Source organism: Oxyura jamaicensis, chromosome 1, assembly GCF_011077185.1.
Source record: "Oxyura jamaicensis isolate SHBP4307 breed ruddy duck chromosome 1, BPBGC_Ojam_1.0, whole genome shotgun sequence".
NCBI classification, from domain to species: domain Eukaryota; kingdom Metazoa; phylum Chordata; class Aves; order Anseriformes; family Anatidae; genus Oxyura; species Oxyura jamaicensis.
This window is the reverse complement of record NC_048893.1, coordinates 192,006,883-192,020,757: the sequence shown is the minus strand read 5'-3', so window position 1 is coordinate 192,020,757 and position 13,875 is coordinate 192,006,883. Positions and strand designations below refer to the sequence as shown.

The window sequence follows — 13,875 nt, the reverse complement described above, 5'->3', positions numbered from 1 at the left end:
CTATAAAAAGAACTAATGAATCTCACCTCTTCACATGTAATTCTTTACTGTTGTCATAAATAACTACTGTAGTGAAAATAAATAAATAAATAAATAAAAATACATTTTTTAGCAAAAATGCTTCTGGCTTTAATGTCCACTTTGGAAGTACTGAGAAATGGAGTCTCATAAGTTATTCATACTATCAGAATTAATGCAGTCCCTATTCCTGGCTTCTGATTAAATGCTGTCTTGTAACCTAGTAACACTGGAAATAATGACCAGATGATAATGTTCTGCGAATAGAGTCAATGAAGAGAAGCTTTGACATGTCAAGTTGCAACATTATTTGCCTAACAGAAATATGCCTAGAGAACCATCCACAGTTGTGGAGATTATTTTCTTCTGTGTTTGTATGGGACAATGTATTCAAAGCCCATTTTTAATGATAGGTTAATTCTCAGTGTTTCACTATAAAATTTAAGACAGTGGTAACAAGTAATGAAGAAGCAGATTTACAATTTTAAAATAAAAAAAAAAAAAAAGGGGAGGGGGGGAGAATTGAGGTTTTTTTTTTTTTTTTTTTTTTTTCCCAACTCATCCTCACTGATATTAGTAGACAAAATTCATTCAAAGTGACGTTGAATTGTAAATCCTCTAACAGACTTCCATACAGCATACAAGATCACAAAACTGTGTCACTCATCACCGATAACTTATCTTGCTAGAGGCGTCAATATGAAAGACAAGCAAAAGACACAGGGAGAAAAACTTATATTAGTATTGCCAAGATTTAAGACTGGAGTTGTGTAAGAACGCACAGCAAATTCCTAAATTGAACATTTCCTCTTCCTCATGCATCTAAAAGAATGATTTATAAGAAACAAATACTCAAATAAAAAATATGAAAAATAAATACAAATTAGTAGAGAAAAATGCATACACACATATATTTGTACACCACAAAGGTCTAGAAAGCATTAACCAATGTCATGGAGTCATCGAAGCAGAGAAAAATCTCGGAGAATGGGAGCTGGTCAACAGTTACTCAGTTAATGCCTAAGTTAAAAAAAAAAAAAAAAAAAAAAAAAGGCGGGGGGGGGAAGAAACAGGGGGGTTAAAATCCTGAGGGTAGCCATTAAAAGCACGGAGTGGGAGCGGGCACTACATGTAGGGATGGGCACGACGCGGTCGAGGAAGGCTAGAGCCCATCTCGCGGAGCGGCGAAGGGGGCGCGCAGTGGCGCGGAGCAAAGGCGAGGCGAGGCGGGGCGGGGCGCTGCGCTGCGCTCGGTCGAAGAGGTCTGCAATTAGCAGCGGGGTTTTGAAGGGAAACGGGGAGAGAAGGGGGAGAGGGGGCTGCCGGAGCAGCGGCCCTGCAGCTGCCGGCACTTCTCCTGCTGCCCCGGTGTTTTTCCAGTTACTGCAGCCGCTGCTTGAAGAGAACGGGAGCCGGCAGCAGGGTGGAGAGTAGGGAGGGTCGTCAAGGCTGGAGGGGAATAAAAAACGTTTAATAAATAATAACAATAAATAAATAAATAATCTATCTATCTATCTGGAAGAGGGCGGCAAGAAGAGTATGGGGGAGCAAGTGGCTTTTTGGGGAAAGCTGGTGGCTTGGCTTGTAGGGGCGGGCAGATCGGGAGAGAGCGCTCGCCAGGTCGCCCTCTTGCTTCACGCTCTGGGTCAGAGGAGTGGGGACGGGGAGGAAATCGGGGAGGAAGGCAGCGAGGAGAGGGAGGAGGAGGAGGAAGATGAGAAGGAGGAAGATGAGGAGGAGAAGGAGGGGAGCGGGGAAGGGGGGGGGGTCTGGGTGCGCTTAGGGGTAGGGGCGAGCCGCGGGCGGCGGTGTGAGATGGCACACAGATAACCACATACATCACACACACACGCGGACACACACACACATACACCCCCACACACGTCCGGCCGGGGGCGGGCAGAGCCCCCGCCGCACCCCCGGGATCGGCAGGGGGAGGTGCCTTGGTCCCCCCCGCCGGGGAGGGGGCACGGCGGGGCCGGGAGGGGCTCGCGGGAGCTGCCGCCGCGGATGCCTTCACCTGGGTCTCTTCGTCAGTGAGCGAGGAGAGGCGGTCGGGTCTGGAGAACTACCTCTGGATGGTTTAAAAAAAAAAAAAAAAAAAAATTGAAGGAAAAAAAAAAATCAACTCCGCAATCCTCTGCTCCCCACAGGCTGAACAGCATAAGGGACTGCTATATTTGAGGCTGTCAGGAGGATGGGAGAGAGAGACTGAGAGTCAGGGCGAGGGAGAGACGGTGCCACAGCAGCGGTAAGTGTCTTTGCCATTCCCCCAGCCAGGCACTGATTTCCCTGGTTAGACTTTTGAGTGTGTGTAGATGTGTGTGTAGATTATTTGTTGAAATATCCATCGCGGCATCTCTGTGAGCAGTCTGTTGTGAAGCCAGCAACGGTGAGAGATACCATTTTTGGGCTTCTACTGCAGGATTTATGTGTTTTTGGTTTTTGTTTTGAATCTTGCATTGAAATTGTTGTCATAATTGAGCAGAAAAGTTGAAGCAGAAATTACTGTGATCTGTTATATTCTTCCTGTCATTTAAGTACCTAGCAAAGTACTGCAGTGAATGAGTTTTGAAGAGAGATGTGAGGCTCTTAGAACAAATACGTACTCTGGAGAAATAATGCCTATCTTAATGTGCTAATTTTTTAATGTTTAGGAGAACTACCAAGCAAATGCTTGAGGGTGAAGCAAAATAATCTAGCATATTGAGTTTATGGTGAAGCACTAAAAGTTGTGTTGTGAAGTTCAGGATGGTACTTGGCTTTGGGATAAACAATTATCTCCTTAATTAGAAAAGTGCAGTGCCAGAACTGTTCTCCTTTGCTGACAGGCAGAGGAGATGGAATTACATAAAGATGTGCTGATTTTTCCTCTCTGAGGTGAGGACGGTAGATAAGACTATCTGAAATGTCTATGAGCTAGCTAGATGAACTGAGAGTTATTCCTGTATCACGGAGTATGAAACTATGCTTCTATGTTTATCTTAGGAAAAAAAAAATAAAAAAAAAAAATCACCATCCATTACTCTATCTGTACTCGCTCAGATGTTTAGTTTTATTCCTGTTGAGCACAGAAACTTCATAAAACAAGAAATACAAGATAGTGTAATGTGACTACTAGAACTAAAGTTTTATACGTGTTGCAGCCTTTCAGAAATTTAACATTTTAGCAAAGTTTGTTCTTACTTTTTTATTTATTTATTTATTTATTTATTTTAAGATAGTACTTTCCTTGAATGACACATTTTCAATGTTGTTTTCAGTGAAGGACCTGATGCCGTAATCTTTTACAGGAGTACAGCATTTCCATAGTCTTTGGTAGACTTTGGATCAGACCCTAAAGTTTGAAACCACAAATAAGTTACATGGTAACTGTTAGCCAAAAGCTAAGAGGAATTCCTGACAATTAAAATTTGGATGACATTTTCTGTTTAATAAAACCGCAATCAATTATTTCTGAGTTATAGTAGAATTCCTTCAGAAGTACTTTATGCAATCAATATTATGTAAAATCAGTTAATAATGATTAATATTATTACAGTGAACACCAAAAGAATTAGGAATAAATGGCCCATTACTTTAAAACACTATCAAATTATCTATCAGAATTTGCAAATATATCATTTTCATAAAATTTCTTTAACAAGTGTAGCATTTATCTGCAAAGTTTCAAGTACAAAAAGAGAAACATACATATAGATAGATTTCAATATCCTGAAACTTGGGAAGAAGCTTACTTTCCAGTGTGAAACATACTAAAAGGAAGACAGAAAACAGAGACATGAACTCTAGTAATTAAAGAATATTTCATGTACAGTGGTCCTCTCTGTGGCAATATGCTTCTAACTATCTATTAAGAAAAATGGTTAAGCAGACAAAGTCTTAGAAGACAACAAATATATATATGTAAGAGGAGGTTGAAGTGTTAAATGTTCAGGAAGATGATAACAGCTAACTAGTTTAAAAAGTGAACTCTATTCTACATGCAGTACTTCTGTTTCATACACTTACAGAACAAATGCCAGTACAAAAAGTCAGAACTAGCGGTGTGTGACATAAAAGTGTGAAAACAGCTACAAATAGTCTGGAAACTAAGAGATCTCTAGATTGCAATTTTATTGTTCAATATGAAGCTGAAGGTTATATTTTTAATTCTAGGTTAAAATCTTAGGGAATGTTAATTTAATTTTATAACGAGGGCAGATTATTAAGAATGAAATTAGGAAACGGAAAAAAAAAATCTGACTGGCTGAAGAACTTGTTAGAAAAGAAGTTTGAAAACAGATCTTGAGGAAAAATAACCTAACAAGTAAGGTAAAGAGGATGATTAAAAACTCAGCTGTTAGGAAATAATAAAGGGCAACTTTAAGAAATGCATAACTTAGAGGACTGTCAGCACAGATTCAATACAGGAAGGTCATGACTGGCAAATTTGCTTGAGTCCCCGAATAAGTTGCTGACATGGTAGACTACTGGGGAATCAGTGATATGATTTATGGGGGTTTCAGAAAATGTCCAGTATCAATATTTTGCTCCACAAAATATTGATTTGGAAAGTAAATTTTGGAAGGAGTGCTGGAATGAATTCAAAACTGACTTTGAGATAGGGACCAGAGGGTGTCAGTAAAGGTAAAGTGCTATGGATGAAAGGAGGAGGTTAAAACTATGAAGCTTTAAGTGACAGTCTGAGATCCATTTTTCTTTTTTTTGTTTGTTATAACGCTGGTACTTTCAAAAAGAATAAATCTGATTAGCTAGCAATATAGGAAAATCTGTTCAACTGAACTGATTCAGAGCACTGAAAGTCTTCTGACTAGGTTAATGATATGAATATTGATTTTAAGTAATTAATGCAAGTCTTTACTAAAGGCATCATAGGAAACTATATAAAATGTACATGCCAAAGGGCACTGAGCTAGCTGAGGTGGTTGGTTCAGTGACACTGCAAAAATTTTTGTTGCTTTTGTTGGCTTTTTTGTTTATTTGTTTGTTTTGTTGTTGTTGTTGATTGTTGTCTCTTTGTTTGAATGATTTGGTCTCTATGCATGTAACCTGAATGGTTCCTTTTGTTCCTCTGAATTCATTGTACAATTCACCACTCTTGATCCACTCTGTCCATATGTACCTGCTATCAGCTTGTGCTTTGCACTTTCTCTGTTTCAGGACCACCTCAATCATTTGAACAATTTCTCATACTCTAAAATACTAAACTGAAATCTACCACACAGTCTATACTGTGGTTTTAATTTCCAAGAGAAAATGTCAAATAGACATTTGATTGTTAATATTATATTGGCAGGTGTTTCACGAAGTTTTTCTTCCTCCTTCTGCACATACCTTTTCTGATGATTTTTGTTTTTCTTTAGGGTCAGTTACACCCTTGATTATCAACTCCTTAACACTATACAAGGGGAAAATACTCTGTCTGGAAGTGATGGAGTCCCTACAGAGTTTTATCTTCTGTGCAATCTTGATCAATAACACTACATTAGAGGCTAGTACTTTTTTAAAAAAATTATGAAATTGTTAGAACTTGGTAAGATAAATACATTCTGATTCTACTTAAATTTAAGATTTCAAAACCTCACAATGTGTGCATATGTATGTATATCTCTATGTGTTTATACACAAACATAGTGTTTATTGGAGTAATGATGCTGTGTCTTTGCAAGCTGCAATGGAAGCAACAATAATATTTTCTGGTTAGTGGAAGGAAATATCTTTGTTTTTATAATGAATTTCTTGGGTGATTTATGAAAGTATCCTTAATTGTATGAATCATAAGAAAATGTGATCTTTGCTTATATACTGCTTTCTAAAAGGGAGTTCAGAATGATTTTTACTCTTACTCTATAGGTGTTGCAAGTGGATGTAAAACTAGGGAATACAATTGTAGAATCTGTATGCTGGGAATATAATAAAACATTTGTTTTACCATCCATGTTACAGCTGATTTTCTTTAATCACGCATGCCCATAATTATTCTGAGTAGTCATCCACTCAGACTAGCTCCTAAGCTTACAGAGCCATGAACTGTCAGAATGATGGGGTTATTCATGCTTTCATGTAGTAGTTACCAACATGATAGTTCACCTCTTTACATCTTTAGGACTAAACTTACATGTCAGTCTCTGGAAAAATTGATAACCTCTCCATTCCCATACCTGGAAATAGAGAACACATCATACTCTTTCCATCCATCAGAAACATCTTCTGGGAGTTTCCTTTTTCAGGATGCTCTTAAAGGTTTTATTGTAAATGATGTTAAACTGTGATGGTATCTTTGGAGAACCATCTGTTGCTGGAGCTAAAAGCAAATATTGAAGGTTGCTGAGAGGGGTAGAGGGGTAAAGGATAACAACTTTCCACTCAACATACAGAAAGGAGGACTTCAGCCTCCTTGTGAGTGGAGAAACACTGAATATTTATTAGCCAGAAGTTTAAGATTTACTATGTATTCAGTGGGACTCCTAGCCTGTAAATCATTTTGGTGAAGACTATATGTACAGCTTTGTAATTGATGTAGACATAGTATCAGCTCAGTCTTTTAAGCATCTTCTCACTGAATTGCAACAATTTGCAAGAATTCATGAATCCCATATTATTTTTATTGTTTTCATAGTCTTCATTAAGTATGTGATGGACAGGGATTGCCCTGTGAATGTAAAATTTCTGGTTACTAACAGCCTATTACACCAATGCATTCAACCAAGACTAGGAGTAGTAGCTACACAGATGGGCAAGTGAATGAAAAAGACTTTATGGTTAAAATGGACATATCTAGAAGATACATTGCAATAATCTGCCCCCAAAATACGCTTTCAAAGCTGAGTAAGGCAAGAAGCTTTACAGAAATTTACCTTTTGACAAAATGATTAATTGTTGCTTTTTTGAGCATACATGCATTATATTTTCTAAAAGACAAGCAGTTATGCCCATTATCATACTCCACATTCTATCATATGCTATCTAGTCTCACTCAATTATTTGTCAGTCTCCACACAGACCTGAAACTTAGTGAACAAAACCACATGAAAATGAGTCAACAAAGTTCCAATATATATATTTCAACTCTTCTTTTGAGATGTTTGCTGTAGAGAACATTTTCCAAAAGTGAAGTATTTTAGTCACTCAAAAAAAAAAAAAAAAAAAAAAAAAAAAAGATTCTGAACATGCTGGAAATTTCTTCTGGCATTCAACACTGTTGGTCTGACATAATCAATCAGCTTTGTCATATTTGCATTATTGTGATGCAAGCAGGATTATTCATTTACTTTTACATTTTGTCTTATTTGCAATGTCTTGAACAGTTTCTGGAATGGATGAAAATACTGAAAATTTTCTGAGTCTGATCTTGCTACTATATAGGAATTTCAGTATGCCTAGCACACAAAGATGTGGTTGTTTTCCAGACAAGCATTTGAACTTCTGGACATAGACACAGATTAAAAATTTTCTTAGTGTTTTATCTATTTTATTTATTTATTTATTTTCATTTGGTTAGTTGTTTGTTTGCTTTTCTATTTTCTTTTGCACAAGCATTTGCTGCTTGCAATATTATACAGCCTACCTTCTGGACAAAATTAATGATATCAAACTTTGTCTCTAAGGTTGAATATATATATCTTCAAAGCTGAAAAAATTCAGACATAGTTCTGAACCTACTATTTAAATTACTTTGATGTACAGTTCACTGACTGCATATATATATTGTAGGTATAATCTGTAGGTACATATATTTACAAAAATGCAGACGCTAGTTTAAAATGCAGATGACATAATTGTCTAATTCACATCAGAAGTCCATACTAAATAACATTTATATCAGAATTCTGATTGCCATAGAAGATTTGTTGTTTTATTAGCAATGTCCTCTGACTCTATTATAAACCTTGTCATTATTATCATCATCATAACAACTAGGTACTATAATCATAAATCAAGATTGCATTGTACTAGGAGCTGTAAACACAAAATGGTCCCTGAATCAAATAACGTATGGCTTAACTCAAGAGCTCTTCCCTTTCTGTGATTATTTGTGACATTTTAAAAGCTTACATCTAAGGGAATACACCTGTGTTTCACAGCCCTGCAACCATGGTCATGTTCAGAGTTCAAGATCACTTCCCAGACCAGAGGAAAAAAAAAAAAAAAAAAAAAAGATGCGATCTGCAACATTATGATGTGCAATGATCACATACACATGCTATAAAATGTCTTGAACATTTGTCTGAGTTCACTGTACCAGCAGTCCATAACAATTACTTCTGAAATGCATACTTTTAAAACTTATTTTCTAGATTATTCATTCTCCAGCTTTCCAAAATTTAATGCAGAACAAACCTTGTTAAAAACAAGTATTTGGACTTTCATATTAGATTCTATTAGAAGGTAAGTTCTCATTAAAACACTGCATTTGTTTTTGTCAATCCAAAAAATAAGTTTAGAGAAAGCAAAGACTCTATTCACTGCTGTGCAAAGGCCAAGTTATTGTTTTGTTTGTTTGTTTGTTTGACTTCTGCACATCTGAGATGATACAATTGCTTGATTTTTCAGTCTCATGCTTCACTACATGCTCAAAATGTTCTGCTCCACTGTAACATATGCAGTGTCATGTATTATTGCTTACATAAAACTCAGCTCGGGGAATCTGGGAATAAAGTCTTGACTTCTCTGATGTCATAACATCTCTTTGATGCGTGTGTGCACAGCTTCTTAACTCGAAAACAGTTGTGTAGTATTTCCCCTATCTGGAGTTTGGGAGATGAAGGTTGGACATTGAAATAGCTTCAGGCTGAGAAAGACTGACTGTTACACGGTTTTGCGAAAAGACATAATTGAAAACATAGACCACATCAGATAACGAGGCAGGATTATTTATTAAGAAGACCATTGGCACACAAAGAGATGATTTAGAAAACTTGATATATCGCTGAAATGTCTGCAGTCTTGTTTCCCCCCTTGCATATCACAACTGACTGATTGCTAACACCTAAGTATTTATTTGCCTTATCAATCACTCTGTGTCTGAGTCATTCTCTGATGGGCATAATCCTCTGTTTGTGACTTCACAAAGCATCTCTGGAGGAAATTTGAATGTCATCAGCAACAAATTGAGACATTACTGAAGGCATCAGGTAGTAGGAGGGTGTTTCCATAAGGGGCGTATTAATCAACAACAAGAGAAAATGTGTAGCATCAAATTAGAATAATTTAGTTGAATTTAGAATAAATTCTAGCATATTTTCTGAAAAGTAGAAGCAAAACAGACTGATTGATCAAGTCCTGCAATAAGACCCTCCCTGTCGTCGTCTGTCCGTCCTCCCCCCTCCCCCTTTTTTTTTTTTCTGGAAAATTAACAAGAACTGTTGAACAAATTGAGAAGCATTCAGCACACAGGAGTATTACGGATTATAACCTTAGAAAGGTCATTTACCTCCAGAAGTTACCTGTTCAAAATTTCTGTTGTCTTTGCAAGTTTTCATTACATATGTTTAAGATTCTTTAGCTATCCATCTTTGCAAAATTCTTGTGTTGAAACAGCATGACTTTATCCATAAGGGCAATTAATAAAGGAATGTAAACAAATTTGCAGAGGATTTATTTCAAAGCTTGCAAAAATACATTAAAATGTTTAAGTATGCATTTATAATTTATATACAATTATAGGATCTCTATCTGTTGTATCAAGTGTGAGAGAAAAACATAACAATGTTTTGTCATTCTGCTTCAACAGAAAATGATTATACGTGTTCAACGTGATGTTCTGTATAAAATAAAAGCTGATATATGAGAAAGTATTGTCAGTTGAATAATATAATGAAAATATTGTCTGTTTCAACAAACTATGTTGTTTTAACATGTTATCTAAGATTTCAGAAAAGATAGAAGACTGTTTTTGTGAAACGCTGTTTTAAAGAAATATAGTTTATGAGAAACCTCTCGAAAAAAGTGACAGGCACACTTGCTTTTTGCAGTCTACACGAGTGTAACTAAGCAGCTTAGTGGATCCTAGGCATTTCTCTAAAAACTACCTGTAGGTGGTATAATAAGATCTAGAATATTTTGTCAGTGGAAGAAACAGACTGTAAACAGCTATATGTAAGGCAGTAATTCTGGACTTTTGTTATATTCTGATAAGGTGACAGATATCAAGTAAATAAAAATACAGAAATTTATCTTTCACTGGGTCTAACCTTATCCTCTGAAGTGGTTAAGAAAAAAAATAATCATTCATTAACTTGAAAAGTAAAAAAGCAAATCCAGCTTCCATGTTGTAGCACACTGCACATAAAATTATCTCACTTCTTTATACAATACTACAGATTTTAAGACACCTCACAGACATAGAAATAAATGTTTTTCCTTTTTTTAAGGAAACATTCCAATAACTCAGTCCATAGACATTTTGTCAGACTATGGACGGAAAGTCCTACTACAGGAGATTTTTATTGCTTTGTATTATTTCTTGTTTGGAATGTGTTAGTTACCAGTATATAAAAATCTGATTGGATTTTTTTTTTTTTTTTTTTAACTTTAGTTATATATATATATTTCCCTGTAATGTCGATTTTATTGCTATTTTCCTTTGATTTCCTTATCACCTGAGATTTTTCCACATGTTGGCTGGCCTGAAATTAGTTTTCTTAATTTGTATACTTGATTTGTCATTTCTGTAATTCAGATTTTATTGCAATGTCAGACTAAGAAGGAGATGAGGGAAGTATTGAGGACATAGCCCTTTATCACTCTCATTGCCATGTATGAAGGCAACAAATATTTTGTTAATACAGCAAAGTCAAAGTTCTTGTTGGCTTAATGTACATTAAAGAGGGTCTCAAGGACTGCCAAATTAGGCAATGCAGAGGGAAAAGAAAGAAAAAAAAAAAAAAAAAAAAAAAAAAGCACTTTCATATAAAATTCACACTGCATTTAACAAGCTTAAGAGAAAAACACTTATCCCAAGTTGAAAGCGCAGGTCACTGCAGCTTAAGGGCCAGGTTCTCCGCTGAGAGTCTGCAAACAGAGGTTGGGTAGTACAGAAAAGATGGGGACCATGTAGTGATGTATCCCCCTTTCTCTGCTCAATACTAAGTGGGTGAAACAAGAGGAAAATTAATATAAGTTACTCCTCTTTTCTGTCACAGACTTGCACCTGTATATCAGCAATATTGGGGATATGGAGGGTCACACAACACACACACACAGAACAGTGATCTAGGCGACTGAGTTTTTTTGGATACACTAAATAGAAGCTGTCACCTGAACACCATTGGGAATCAGAGCTGTACCTGCCAACCTGTCGGGTTATATTTCTCCTAAAAATACCTTAGTGATCCTTATAACACACTCTGTGTATAAAGTAGCTCTTTTATAGGCATATATATATATATATACATTTTTCTCACACAGAGTATGCATTTAATGAGTGTGTCCTTAAATACAACAGAAGCGATCAGATGAAGTCCATCTGCAGCTGGTGCATTTTTCCCAGTTTGTGCACATCTCCTGTACTGTTTCTAGTTCTCTTTCCTCATTACTTGGAGATGGTGTATTTTCACATACTACCTTGTTGTAATTGTGATCAGGCTTTTTTTGGCCAGTCCTTACTCAAAAGGACTGGAAACCATCCAGAGCCAAACTCCGTGTGGGCAAAAGGAATTACAGTAACACTAAATTTGCTGAGTCCTCCCTGCTCATTTTAGGATGGCTCCTCCACCTTGAATTTACCTGTGACTTTTAACCACTACCACCCTATGCGGCATATTTTGCCAGTGACAGTGGCTGAGGAATTCTAGGCTGGATTTTAAATCAGCTAAAAAATGGATTCTGGCTATGCTAGCAACAAGCAGAGCTGCACAAAAATTACCCATTTTTGTTCTATAAGTGTCCATCTGCAGCAATGGTTATTTTCTGCCTAAATATTTTATTCTTCTGTGAATGTGCAAAAATGTGGATTTTTTCCCCTGCTGGCTCTGCTGACAAGCAGAACTTTTTCATACAGCTTTATAATTAGGCTCCAGAGTCCTGTGGAGACTCACAGCAGAGTTGTAGGCTTTATATTCTGCAACACTCAAAAGTTGCAGTTCACAGACATGTATGCTTGCATCTATCCCACCTCTTTACATGCTATAACTAGTTTCTTCATTCCCTTTCGATCTGTCCCCCTGTTTCTAATAAAAAGAATTTTGAGTAGTTTTGGTCCTAAACTGCAAATCAGCACTCAACCACCATATGAAACTTTTGATACAATGGTGCAGAGTCTCAGGTTTGAGTTGAAAATCCCAGCACAGGAACCCTCCATTGCTTCAGGTTATGCAATGAAACTACTGATTTTTATTTTATTTTATTTTTTTAATATATACGCGTGTGAATTTTTTATTGTGGTTTCTATCACCGTACAGGGTTCCTGATCACACAGCCAAGTGATGAGTATTTATAAGATGTTCCCATTAGGAAATATAATTGCAAAGAGATAGATCACTGATTAAAGTTGTATGTAGATTCCTATATATTGCTATTCCATGACCTGTGGGGGAAACCTATTTTCCTTCAAGATAACCTTCAAATTAATCTGTTTTAAAGCACGTTATTTTAGAGACCATGAGGCTTTGCCACTTAGCTCCACAGATACTTGTCATAGCCTCAAGCAGTATTAAATTAGTAACACTGGACATACTCCTAAAGATGGATAGCATCTGAACTTTCATGACTAGTAAGCTTCCTTCCAAACAATTTGGAAATATGAACTAATATGATTTGTTTTTCTTAGTATTGGCCCAGTTTTGGAAAAAATAAAAATAACAAAAAAAAATCATATCATATGGCTAATGAGAGTTATTACTTATTCTTTAGCACTATTACCAGCAGAGAAGAACATTTCCTGTCCTCAGCTCGTTTTTAGAGGTTTAATTAATAATGCAGACAGCTGAGTCTGCCTGCTTTGACTAAAATAATTAGCAGAGAGTAAACAAACACTTTATGTTCCACTTTATGAATGGTGTGGTGCCACTTTAAATATTTAATGTTTGGATCTGAGTGACCAATCAATTCTTGCAGGGTGCCAGGTTACAGCTACCATCTGGTTAAGAAAACTAAGATATGAGTGAGGGTAAAAGACAGGAGGGGGAGCTGATAGAAAGCAGTTCAATGCAGTGCAATGGCTAATATTAGTTAAATCTCCATCTCTGGTCCTGTAGGACATAACATCTCACACACAATTAAATCTCAGCTGTGACTTCTTTTTTCTTTGTATATTCAGAGAGAGCACAACTCAAACATGCACCTCTTCATCAAATTTGTTGGCATTTTATCATAAGTATTGATGATCTGCAAAAGAGAAAACCCGGACCCTACCCACAGAACAGAAAAAGCTTCTGTGTGGGGTGGGCTGGAACAACAATGATCGTAAATTTGACTTGAAGAAATACACACACATACATGTGTGCAGCTTCATACATGAACTTAAACTGAACCTACACTTCAAGAGCCTTGAAAGCAATAAGGTTAATCTTCGGTGAAGTCCTAGACAAGTTGTTAAAGAACAGAAAGATATATATTGCTCCTAAATTTTACTTAATGATATGGAATAGTACTTTCAGAATTACAGCTATTTTTTTTTTACAAAATACCTGTACCATTGTGCTTGGTACAGAAAACACTGTGTAATGATTATTTTGGAACCCTGCTGTGCCATTTATGTGTAGTTGTCTTCCAGAGAAATATCAAACTTCATCCACATATTTCAGTATCGTCTGCTGCCTTCAACATTTTAAAGATCGTGCTTCAAGTCACTTGCCGTTTGAGTAGAAGTTTCCTGGAAGTGTGCTTTTGGATAATGGGAGGCTCTCTCTGGGC

At 36.6% G+C, this 13,875-nt stretch overlaps 1 protein-coding gene across 2 annotated transcripts in view; it reads left to right on the top strand.

Annotated features, from left to right (window-relative positions):
• The first annotated feature begins 1,309 nt into the window (after positions 1-1,309).
• The window catches only part of CNTN5 (contactin 5), a 691,903-nt gene continuing 679,337 nt past the window's right edge, over positions 1,310-13,875 (top strand). For both annotated transcript variants that reach the window (XM_035328324.1, XM_035328319.1), the window contains exons 1-2: positions 1,310-1,448; positions 2,172-2,269. The gene's annotated coding sequence lies outside the window, so the exon portion shown is untranslated. The remainder of the gene's footprint in view (positions 1,449-2,171; positions 2,270-13,875) is intronic.